Source organism: Schistocerca americana, chromosome 4 (genome assembly GCF_021461395.2).
Source record: "Schistocerca americana isolate TAMUIC-IGC-003095 chromosome 4, iqSchAmer2.1, whole genome shotgun sequence".
Lineage (NCBI taxonomy): Eukaryota > Metazoa > Arthropoda > Insecta > Orthoptera > Acrididae > Schistocerca > Schistocerca americana.
Genome location: NC_060122.1, coordinates 515843832 through 515857211, shown reverse-complemented (window position 1 = coordinate 515857211; position 13380 = coordinate 515843832).

Below are 13380 nucleotides of genomic sequence, written 5' to 3'. Positions count from 1 at the left end.
CATCCGTGCGTCGCTGCGGTCCGGTCCCAGGTCGACGGGCACGTGCACCTTCCGCCGACCACTGGCGACAACATCGATGTACTGTGGAGACCTCACGCCCACGTGTTGAGCAATTCGGCGGTACGTCCACCCGGCCTCCCGCATGCCCACTATATGCCCTCGCTCAAAGTCCGTCAACTGCACATACGGTTCACGTCCACGCTGTCGCGGCATGCTACCAGTGTTAAAGACTGCGATGGAGCTCCGTATCCCACGGCAAACTGGCTGACACTGACGGCGGCGGTGCACAAATGCTGCGCAGCTAGCGCCATTCGACGGCCAACACCGCGGTTCCTGGTGTGTCCGCTGTGCCGTGCGTGTGATCATTGCTTGTACAGCCCTCTCGCAGTGTCCGGAGCAAGTATGGTGGGTCTGACACACCAGTGTCAATGTGCTCTTTTTTCCATTTCCAGGAGTGTATTTTATAACTAACGGTGATTGCTTTCAAGGCCAGTTAAGGCGTTTTGTTTGTAACGCTCATCCCCTCATTTTCTGAGACCTGGTCTAGTAGTAACAGATGAAGTGAGAGTCATGTTTGACGCCGGTGATGGCTAACGAAAACTCCATCCTACAAAGAGTTGCTACATTACTGATGCTCTTTTTGCTACATAAACAGCTGCTATAACGTTCCCAAAAGGCAATGACTTAACATGGTGTAACGGGAAAAAGGGCAGATATTTTCATATGTAGTACCTTAATATGTGCACACATCAGTGTGTTGGTTCTTTTTTTCTCTGCGTAAAAGAGTCTTCCCACAGAGACATAACATAATTTACTGCCTGAGATTTTCCGCACAGTTTCAACTACACCACAAGATGGACTGTGTCTATCAGGATAGACTGCCTTTTTTGCATCTACATGTCCACACTTCAACATCTGATCGATGCCCAGGGAAAAACAATCACTAACGGCTTGCTCTTGCCACATGCACTTGGAACTACTACCCAGACTAAAAACATACAACTTTTAATAGCGAGAGGTGGCACGCCACTCTCTCAGTTTAACAACATTGTCAGTCAGATTTACGTTCATATTTCAGATCATGATCTCGGTGTTCCCCAGTACTGCATTTCATAGGTGTGGTTTTCGATTTTTTTACGTGGAGATATTGTGGGCAGTATGATCTTATAACCGCTTGTGTAACCAGTAGAGAACTTGTACTCGAGGGGCCATAGTGGAGGCGATGGAGAACAGGGAGAAAGAAGAATTGGGAGCCATAAATGCTGACTGCAGTGATGTGGCTGTGTGAGTGATTCTAGGAAGCAGCACTCAGCGGATCGTACCTGCAGAGGGGCTTCTGGCTGAAGACCTCTCCTCTTTCCTGCTTAGGATCAGAAGGGCAATGCACAAAACATTTTACCTAGGCCAGGTGGCAGTCAAGTGTGAAGGCAGCCTGTCGGCGGAAAGTAGGTAGAGGAAGTCATTTAAGAGAGACTGCAGTAAACTGAGCCTTTGTGTAAACACTGGGAAGGTAATAAAACTCTGTGCATTCTCATGTTAGAAGCTGGAACAGTATGGACAGAGCAGAAAGTGCACATGTTTAGTGGAGGCAGGACTGTAACCCCTCTGATGCCAGAAAATCACCATGTTTTTTAAGCGAGCAGCAAGAACATATTTCACGGGCATGACTGTCTGGGGAGCTTAAGAGCCTTCTTTCAGAAATTGGGTACAGTTGGCCTGAAAAGAGTAGATCTCTCCCGAAATGAGGGACTATGGTTCAGTCTAGACAGATGTTTTTTAACAAAACATGGCAATGCTTACCGTGAGAACGACGCCTCCCTAGACTAATATCTACTTTTTCCAGATAAAAGAGATTTTGAGTCGCTGATTGGCTCTTCTCGGCATATGCAAAGTAGAGGCTTGTTCCCCAGCGTGCTGTGTCTGGATTGGCTACCAGGCCAAAAGATCAGTCAAGAGGGGAGATTCAATGAGCAGAGGATAGTTCGACTGGTTTGTGCAATGTGGGCGCGGTTACGTTTTTGCTAATTCGACTCCCGCACCGAGGGTTGATGAAAAGTGGTTGTGTTTCTTTGCCATCTTCGTCTTCTGATCCTCCCCAAATGGAAAACTTCAGGTCTTTCCCTAGAAGGTGAGACTTGTGGTCTGCAACTTGTAGTGGACTAAGAGCCGGTGGCAGTTTCCAAATGTATCGACAGTGAAACTGCATATGCAGACGTATCGTGTGTCAGGAGGGTGAACTTATTCGTCTTCAGTCGGCCGTCAGATGTTTGACAATTCCAGCACACACCGTCGTGCCTGTTATTCACATTGGTTTGGCCAGACCAGAGAACACGTACATCTCACACTGAAATGTGCCGGGATTTCGGGGCTCTGATAGGGAAGTTTACGATGTTCTAAGAATCAAAACGCCAGACCTCGTAGTTTGCAAATTTTTGTCGGTACATCAGAACTTTATAGCTGCCGCAACGTACCGCTCCTTGCCCACATCGCACCGGTTTCTGCTGCCGCCAGAACCAAGGTGAAAGGGTAAAGTATTTCTGCACCGTGGTAGGGTTGTTAAATGATATTCATAATTCCCCGTTCGCCATGAACCATAGTTTGTGGTGTACTTGGACGCAATTGATTCCATTTGAAGTATATTCATGTAAACAAACTGAGATTGCATTGTGAAAGGCATTAATTCAGGGAAGAATTTGTAAAGCTTCCGCCGGCCGGTGTGGCCGTGCGGTTCTAGGCGCTTAAGTCTGGAACCGCGTGACCGCTACGGTCGCAGGTTCGAATCCTGCCTCGGGCATGGATGTGTGTGATGTCCTTAGGTTAGTTAGGTTTACGTAGTTCTAAGTTCTAGGGGACTGATGACCACAGTTGTTAAGTCCACTAGTGCTCAGAGCCATTTGTACCATTTGTAAAGCTTCCACCCCAACTTATGCTTTGCCAATCAAACACCATTATTTTTATAATTTGTGTTTGTCATATTTGTGTAAGATTATCAGCTAGTTGTAGTTACAAAAGCAATAATAAATACTGTCATTATTTTGTAAATTTAAATACGCCATTGTTCTCATTCATACTCCCTCCTGCTATTCAATGTTTATATTTTACTGTGGTGGTATATAGGTACACCAGCAATTTAAGGTTCAATCTTTCCAAATTAATCAGTCTGATTATTAATTTAGGTTTGAAAGTAACCACAGGCATAGGCAACGAAAGAGCCACGAGTCAGTACACTAATTCATACATAAAAATTAAAGATGTAGCTCATGACTTGAGAAGGTAATACTTAGCGTCACTGATATACAGGGTCGTCCATTGATCGTGACCGGGCCAAATATCTCACGAAATAGGCGTCAAACGAAAAAACTACAAAGAACGAAACTTGTCTAGCTTGAAGGGGGAAACCAGATGGCGCTATGGTTGGCCCACTAGATGGCGCTTCCATAGGTCAAACCGATATCAACTGCGTTTTTTTAGATAAGAACCCCCATTTTTTATTACATATTCGTGTAGTACGTAAAGAAATATGAATTTCTTAGTTGAACCACTTTTTTCGCTTTGTGATAGATGACGCTGTAATAGTCACAAACATATGGCTCACAATTTTAGACCAACAGTTGGTAACAGGTGGGTTTTTTAAATTAGAATACAGAACGTAGGACGTAGGTACGTTTGAACATTTTATTTCGGTTGTTCCAATGTGATACATGTACCTTTATGAACACCTGCTGTTACAGCGTGGTTATCTGTAAATACCACATTAATGCAATAAAAACTCAATGACGTCCGTCAATCTCAATGCATTTGGCAACACGTATAACGACATTCCTCTCAACAGCGAGAAGTTCGCCTTCCGTAATGTTCGCACAAGCATTGACAATGCGCTGACGCATGTTGTCAGGCGTTCTCGGTGGATCACGATAGCAAATATCCAACAAAGAAATCCGGGGACGTCAGATCCGGTGAACGTGCGGGCCATGATATGGTGCTTCGACGATCAATCCACCTGTCATGAAATATGCTATTCAATACCGCTTTAACCACACGCGAGCTATGTGCCGAACATCCATCAGGTTGGAAGTACATCGCCATTCTGTCATGCAGTGAAACATCTTGTAGTAACATCGGTAGAACAAAAAATGGCTCTGAGCACTATGGGACTTAACATCTATGGTCATCAGTCCCCTAGAACCTAGAACTACTTAAACCTAACCAACCTAAGGACAACACACAACACCCAGTCATCACGAGGCAGAGAAAATCCCTGACCCCGCCGGGAATCGAACCCGGGAACCCGGGCGTGGGAAGCGAGAACGCTACCTCGGTATAACATTACGTAGGAAATCAGCATACATTCCACCATTTAGATTGCCATCTATAAAATGGGGGCCAGTTATTCTTCCTCCCATAATGCCGCATCATACATTAACCCGCCAAGGTCGCTGATGTTCCACTTGTCGCAGCCATCGTGGATTTTCCGTTGACCAATAGTGCATATTATGCCGGTTTACGTTACCACTGTTGGTGAATGGCGCTTCGTCGCTAAATAGAACGCGTGCAAAAAAATCTGTCATCTTCCCATAATGTCTCTTGTGCCCAGTGGCAGAACTGTACACGGCAATTCCTGGTGCATAGAAATATAGTAAGGCTACAATAGATGTTGATGTAGCATTTTCAACACTGAGGTTCCCGATTCTCGCTCAATTTGTCTGCTAGTGAAGTGCGAATTAGCCGCGACAGCAGCTAAAACACCTACTTGGGCATCATCATCTGTTGCAGGTCGTGGTTGACATTTCACATGTGGCTGAACACTTCCTGTTTCCTTAAATAACGTAACTATCCGGCGAACGGTCCGGACCCTTAGATGATGTAGTCCAGAATACCGAGCAGCATACATAGCACACGCCCATTGGGCATTTTGGTCACAATAGCCATACATCAAAACGATATCGACCTTTTCCGCAATTGGTAAACGGTCCATTTTAACACAGGCAATGTATCACGAAGCAAATACCGTCCGCACTGGCGGAATGTTACGTGATACCACGTACTTATACGTTTATGACTATTACAGCGCCATCTATCACAAAGCGAAAAAAGTGGTCCAACTAAAACATTCATGTTTATTTATGTACTACACGAATATGTAAGAAAAATGGGGGTTCCTATTTTTTAAAAAAGCAGTTGATATCCGTCTGACCTATGGCAGCGCCATCTAGCGGGCCAACAATATCGCCATCTGGTTTCCCCCTTCAAGCTAGACGAGTTTCGTTCTTTGTAGGTTTTTCGTTTGATTTATGAATAAAGTAAGCGGCGGCTTGCAATAGCTGTAATTATTAGTTTGCAAATGACATAAATACTGATGTAATATTCAGCACACCGTCCTGGATCACCAATAGACCTATCTGCATCTATGTCATTTACATCGCATATTTGTGAACATAGTTTCGAGAAACGTCTACTGAGTCGAGCTTTCACATAGTCACGTTTCAGACAGGACGAGAAAGCTACGTCCCTCGAAAAACACATTCTATACGTAATACGCGTAAAGACATCGCGGCGCGAGAGCACGGCGCAGAATACCGCCTGCAATCTCGATGCAAATGGCGCTCCCCAGAGAGCGGCGAGTGCCCCTTAACGAGCCGGCCGCTCTGCTGACAAGTGCGCCGGCCGCTGCGTGCATTCCAAGCCCACAAAGTTACAACAGCGTCTGCAATCGAGACAGGTATCCGCAAACGCTTCCCACATTAGTTCTGAACATGATGATGAATAGCGTAGAAAAAGAAGAAGAAAGATTAAAGTTTAACTTCCCGTCGACGACGAGGTTAATGCAGATGGAGCCCAAACGCTGATTATGGAAGGATGAGAAAGATACTCGGTGGTGTTGTTTCGAAAGGAACCACTCCGGTATTATCTTAAACGATTTAGCAAGACGAACAGAGAACCCAAATCTAGATGGCTGGATGGTAACTTGCACCGCCGTCTTCCAGAATGCCAGACGAGGGTCATCTTGTCAAGGGGAGAGAGAAAAGTTTACAGTTTAACGTCTCATCAATGAAGAGATATTTACGACCGCAGCATAGTATTAACTGGGCAGCGATCGGGTAAACACAGTGCTGTATCCGTCTACGGGAGCGATAGCGGCACATAGAATCAGGGTTATCAGATCACCTGCAGTGATCCGCTTCGCTGGACTACACCGAGAGCGGTGTACCTTTCGCTGGACACCATTCCTGGCTCCAAGATGCGTCAAGACTCAAAAAAATGGCGCTATGCACTATGGGACTTAACATCGAAGGTCTTCGGTCCCCTAGACTTAGAACTACGTAAACCCAAGTAACCTAAAGACATCACACACATCCATGCCCGAGGCAGGATTCGAACCTGCGATAGTAGCAGCCGCGTGGATCCGGAATGAAGCGCCTAGAACCGCTCGGCCACCGCGGCCGGCTGTCAGGACTCAGTTGGTAGTTGTTGGTTGTAGACACAACATCGCTTATACAGTATTCTACTAAAGCCAAGTCGTAGATGTAGGCCACTGATAGGATCGCGTATCGACTGGAGTTCACCCACCTCAGCGACAGTAAAGGCCTGAGGATGGTGAACTGAGTCATCGAAACTGGCTGTAGTATAATATAATAACGTCAAAATGACGGCTGTAGGTGTTTCATTTTATTATGTACCTTAATAACCTCGCGGTCCAAGTGTGAACACAGTACTGATCCTGCATTACCGTCCGTGATTATCATGCGCCTTCTTAAGAACTACGTACCGCCTTTTGTAATGCCCAGGGGCCAATCATAAATCGCGGTGACTTCAGAGTAGATATTGTCTTTGAATTAAAGTGTCATTTCTGTTGGTCTCATTGCGTATTTCATTCAGCTACCTCCGGTACTATATTGTAGCAGTTCTTTCTATATATGGTCCAAGTTTCACCGAGCTATCTTACATGGCAGTGACACTTCACATGATAATTATTTTCGCCATAAAGTTTTGCTCACCAGTGTATTTCCATTATGAAAGATAGAATACGTGGCCTACATTTTCCTGATTCAGTTGATGCCGTTATAGATGTAACGCAGTGACTAGCCTCGGCTGGAATGCAGGCTCTTGTTCATCACTGGTAAGATTGCAGAGTGATTGTAGATGCATATGTGGATAAAAGACAGTGTGCAGCTGAAACCTTGCTATATTTAACTGGTAGTGTTTTTTGTATCTGGTATCTGATGCAGTCTCTTGAAAACAATTTTTTTTTTTGGGGGGGGGGGGTGAATTACTAGAGAACGTACGAAACTGCACGTCCATCCATGTTTCAACAACAGTGAGTCTCGTCCTCTCTATGACATGACATACTCGTATGTTTGGGTGGACATCTATTCCAACTTCCTTTTGCCTGACGTTGCAATCATTTGGCTTTGGAATCGACAGTATGCAGAATGAAAGACAATAAATGCAGTTGACTGAGTAAAGAAATGGAAAGATAAAGACGGGAGAAAGAAAAGAGGGGAATAAAATGACCTTATTTTCCTTCGTGCAGGGCAAGTAAATCTTCCGTGGCTTTCTTGAAAGCACTGCCTCAGCACTCTACCAAACAGATTTAAGAAAACTACGGAAGGCCCTAAGCTGTCGGGCTGTAGGAGATTTGAAGCCCGCTCGTCCCGAAAACTGTCTGATTTGTGACTTCTATGCCACACTGCACAAATTTTCAACACGTCTCTGGTTCAAGGAAGGAAACAAAAGAACGAACGTGACATAGCGCCAGCCAAGCCAAGAGAGACTCCGCCTTTCGTCTTGCTACAGTAATAGAATATCAGGGAAGGGCAGGCAATTTTCCCGCAATGGGAAAATTTCCGAACCTCAGTCTAGAGAAGATGTGGCAATATCTAACTGTGCAACAGCAGTTACAAACTGTTTTTATTACGTTCTTTATTTTAAGATAAGAATAACTATTTCTGACGATCAGCAATTGAATTCAGTTGCAGAACATGAGTAATACTTATTTTTAGCTATAGTTAAACAGCACTGAACTAGCGACTCAGAAAGAATGGCTGCACATATCAACAGTATCATTGTATTGGCTGTTAATGGTGCCACATCGCTCGGACCAATACATTTTCGCCTGAGCATTGTTATAAAGACCTTAATTATTAATTCAGAGTGTTAAACCAAATCTTTTTCGTGCAATCAGTGTTTCACAGATCATATCAGATTAGTTTTGAGTAGGTATACTTTCTGTTTCGTAGATTCATAATGTGAGGATCCTCACCCATATAGAACGCGTTATAAAACAAGAATACATGCTACACATTTACAAAAAAATTTTATATGTCCTAATGTAGCCTAGTTTCCACAGATCGTAAATGAAGTGGGCGTTATGGACATGTAAAAGTGGAAAACTCTTAACATCTTTTCATATATATATATATATTACAGTTTGTAATATATTTTTTTTAATTTCCACATTATTTGTGTTGCTTCTGTTTCTACAACCTTCTCCTTGTTTCTACCATAAATTGTATTAAACTGGTTATCAACAGAGGTAGTCCACCCTACGCCACTTTAAAACTCGTCGTTTACTGTGAAAGTGTGATACAAAGCGTGGGAGCGCCTTTCTTTCTATCCCTTCAGCTCAGCTTCACCAGGAGAAGACAAATTTCATCAAGACCTGCATTTTTCATTTATTTTAAGGCAGCTGAAAATGAGACGGCAGCAGAGATAAGATTGCCTATGTTAGATTCTAATCGACAATAAGGGATGCCTGACGAGGAAAACAAGGATGGTAACGTTACATAAACCAACGAAGCAAAGGACAAAAGATACGTCGCAGAAGGAGATGTGTTACAACGCAATCTAATAATTCTTTGGCTATTGTAATCACACATCAGCAACCAGAAAATCTATTAAGGACGCCTGTTTCGACTGATCGGATTAATAAACTGAATATATGCAGGAGTCATTTTTTACTGAACATTCACGTTATCTGACCTTATTGATAACACATACATCAGCTGGTTCTGCTAAGAAATCGTCAGTGGAGTAGACGGGGTTGTCCACCGTTAAATTCCGTAGGGTCCTCCTAAACTTAGATTTATTACCAATTAATTCCTTTATAGCAGCAGGCAAGAATTTTAGAGTCTAGGTACCAGTACGACTGAAGCATGTCTCGAATTAAGTAAGTGATTTCAATTGTTTATGTACAAGGGACGTTCAGTAAGTAATGCAATACATTTTTTTTCCTGGAAACATGTTGGTTTTATTCAGAACTGCTGTACGCCGTATTATTTCCCACTTTTCTGGCTACAAAACACCATTTTTCAGCACACTTTCTGTCCAATGCGAGGGCCTCATTCCACCTTATTGAGAAGGCCAGAATGTCAACATGGTACCACTCTACTGGCCGACGTCGGAGACAGTGTTTTGCTGCGTTAGTAACCTCCCTACCATCGACGTGTTGCTTCCAGCGGGGTGCATCCTTCATTGGGTCGTAGAGATGGAAGTCGAGAAGTGCGAGATCCTTACTTTAGGGTGAATGAGGAACAACAGTCCAAGGAAGTTCTGTGAGCTGCTCTCGGGTGTGCAGACTTGGGTGTGGCGTTGCGTTGTCATGGAGAAAGAGAATTTGTTTGCATTTTTGTGGCAATGAACACGCGGAAGTCGTTTCTTCAGTTTCCCGAGGGTAGCACAATACACTTCAGAGTTGATCGTTGCTCCACGAAGGAAGACATCAAACAGAGTAGCCCTTTCAGAGTCCCAGAAGACCGTTGCCATGGCTACAGGCTGAGGGTATGACTTTGAATTTTATCTTCGGAGGAGAGGTGGTGTGGCGCCACTCCATGATTGCTGTTTTGTTTCCGGTTCCAAGTGAAGAACCGATTTTATCGGCAATGTCATGATCACAATCGTAACGCGCAAAGCAATTTCGCACATATGGTTCTTCGTTACTTTTTATGGTCTTCTGCTAGGCGGCGAAGAACCCATTAGGCACACACTTTTGAGTACCCCACTTACGGACGAGTGTGTCAGTACTACCAACAGAAGAGACGTCCAGTTGAACAGTCAGATGTTTGATTGTGATCACTCGATCACCTCAAAAAATGGTTCAAATGGCTCTGAGCACTATGGGACTTAACATCTTAGGTCATCAGTCCCCTAGAACTTGGAACTACTTAAACCTAACTAACCTAAGGACATCACACACATCCATGCCCGAGGCAGGATTCGAACTTGCGACCGTAGCAGTCCCGCGGTTCCGGACTGCAACGCCTAGAACCGCAAGGCCACCACGGCCGGCCTGATCACCTCAAATGAGACTGTACGCACATTCCAACATTGCAGGAGTCACAGCTGTGTGTGGCCGGCTGGCAAGCGGTAAATCGCACAGGTCTGCTCGACCTTCTTCCGTCAATAATAGACACCTCGCCCAACGACTCACCATGCTTTTGTTGATTGTCAGGTCTCAGACATTCTGCAAGGGCCTATGAATATCTGCGATGTTCTTATTGTCAGCCAAAAGAAACTCAAATCTCTGCGCGGAATGCACCTCCACCGTTCAACTGAAATTCGTGGAACTGGAGCGGGAGAAGAGGGAATATTCAACTACGTCGCACAAGAAAATCCGTATTTTCAAATCGAAATTGGCCGAGAAGAAAAATCTGCACAACTTTTGAACGCTTTTCGTTTATTATCGTTGTTCCTACTACTGATTTCGCACACTGAAGTGTTCGTTTGAATAAGAAATATGTCATTTTGACAAATTTCACTAAGGGGTAATTATATTGGTAACAGTAGTTAATATCCCGATTTGAACAGACGTCTGCAGCACGCTTTGAGTTCACGCTACAAATAATTTGTACTCTGTGCTTTTGGACTCGAAAAGGTTTAGCTTGGTTTGATGAGTCATCCTAAAAAATGATCCCTTGTGGAATTATGGAATGAAAGTAAGACAAGTACGGTACACTCGTAAATATTTGCAGGAAGTCATTTTCGTGCAATTCTGCCACCTGTAAATATACGGAACTTTACTTGCCGTCATTTTCAACCAACCTGACCAACATCACGCAACTCGTGTAGTAAAGGAAAGGGTATGGAGATACATTTAACATTTTTTATTTGACAGGAGGTTTCAAAACCACGAGGTACGTGGGACAACATTTGTGAAGTTAAAATCATTCCACTCCGTGACTACCGAAGTGTCACTGGTACAGCAACCGTAATAGACATTTAGAACAGGAGAAACAGTCATGGCAGCTGAAGACAAGTTTATTTAATCTTCGCATGTGACAAATTTCGCCTTCTCTAGGCATCATCAGATAATCTGGAGAAATTACGAACTGGTATAAGCATATTTTTTAAATTGCTATTAAAGGCAATAATAATGAATAAATTAAAAAGAAGAAAAGTAAGACATACACCGATTCGACTGTGAAGCACAGAGCCGCATTTGTGTTTCAAAGGGGTGGTGAGGGGTATAATTTTCCACTCATAAAATATCACACCACAACTGAGCTTACCGATAAAAATTACTGCTTACCGTGACCGAGGCGTCAAACGTTATTAATAGTCCCAAAGAAATGGGAGGTAACAGCCAGTTACTGTCAATACTTCAATACATCACCTAGAAGAAATACGAAAAAAGGTAATGGCAGCAGGAAAAAGAAAACTAGTAAAATGTGATAGAGGTACCTAACTTAGGCAGAGAGACAAATCCAGAGAGCAGAAAAATCTCACGATTGGAAAATACGCCTATATAATGTCTACGCTAATACACGTTTAGCAAATGAATCGTCCCTAATTAAGAATAAAGAAACAGCTAGAAATTTTCAGTAAAAATATGAAGCAGCGAAACCATAATCAACGTTAAACCGGAACGCTAACTGCAACGATGATAACTTACCCATAAAGAAACCACCCCATGACCGCAAGTGTGATCTGTTTACAACACTGTGAGCACGCGCCCTCATGCCGGGAGCTATTCAGCCAAGCAAGTGTCAAGGCCCCGTGGAGCGTTAGTGAGAAAAGGCTCACAAGATGGCGAGCTAAAACTTAACTAACTGATGGCTAAGATTTAGATAAAATGATAAGTAATATAGGTGGCAACTATCGTTTAAAGACACCCATCATAATACCAAGAATTATTTGATGTTTCAAACAGACTTGTTCGTTTATTAGATTCGGAGATCTGAAACAGATAAGCAAAGAAATTTCAAACTCTTCCAATAATTTCAGTTTTTTGCCCTTTTTGGCCACGTGAAGGATTTTAAGGTTTACTAAATCTGGGGGCCGATGGCCAGAAGATTTGGGGTGCTGGGCAAAGGGGGTCACCTAACCCTTCTGTGTTGGTACGTGCTCGTTAAACATAACAGCGACAGATCTCTCTGTTTGAGCAATATATTTTTGGAACATTCCGTACACCTAATTTTCTCGATACCTGACTTAGATAATAAATTCCTGGTAGGTTGCTCATTATGGGAGAGCGTGTGTTGAATGGGAGAGCCCTTCGAAAAAACAACATGAACATTAATATGCCGAAATAGCTTAGCCAAGTTGTATGAAAAGACCCAGGAAATGGGATAGCCGCACGTGTGCTTTCCCACAGCGCTGATGAGAGCGAAGAATTAATATTACAGATTACAGCGTATTTTCGTTTGTTATATAAACGGTTCACCAGCGAAGAGCTGTAACCATTTCTGTGTGCTACAAAGCGCAGATAGTCTAATTCTTTACTGATATCGCCGTCAGAGAGAGAGAGAGAGAGAGAGAGTTCACACATTCGTGTTACAGCAGCTGTAAAATAGCTAAGTTTATAGCTCCTCTGATGACTGAAGGAGCAATGCACTGTTGAAACACTAGTGGAAGGCTTTCTGAAAATATCGAAGGTAATCTTACCTCCTTCAGTCGTTTAGTGAGATCAATGTCATTTAAGATTCCAGCTTGGCGCATTATTCCATTGGTGAAGGTTAACTGGGGTGCAACAGATTAAACTCCTCAAAAAATGACTCAATCTCTTAGCGAGTGCCGTTGAAAATGATCAAGATATCAACTACATATCTCTTGTACGCGGTGATTTTTTCACTAATTGGGGATTTTCGTTTCAAATATTCAGGTTCAAAGTGACTGACAAAGGCATCGGCCGAGAAACCGGAGAGGCAACTACCCGCCCTCTTCCTGTCTATAAAGGAAATCGTTAAAAGAAAAGTAATTATGGGAAATTAATTTATCCAGAAGGTCAGTGATATCGTTGACTTCATTAAAGGACACTTTTGCAGCATAGGATTCATGTATAATTTCAATGGTTTCGGCCAGCGGTACAGGCTTTTGGTATCTAGGGAGAGTAGATCGCAATTTTCGGGCAGACAAGTACCTTGTAGGCAGGTAACTGTTTCCTTT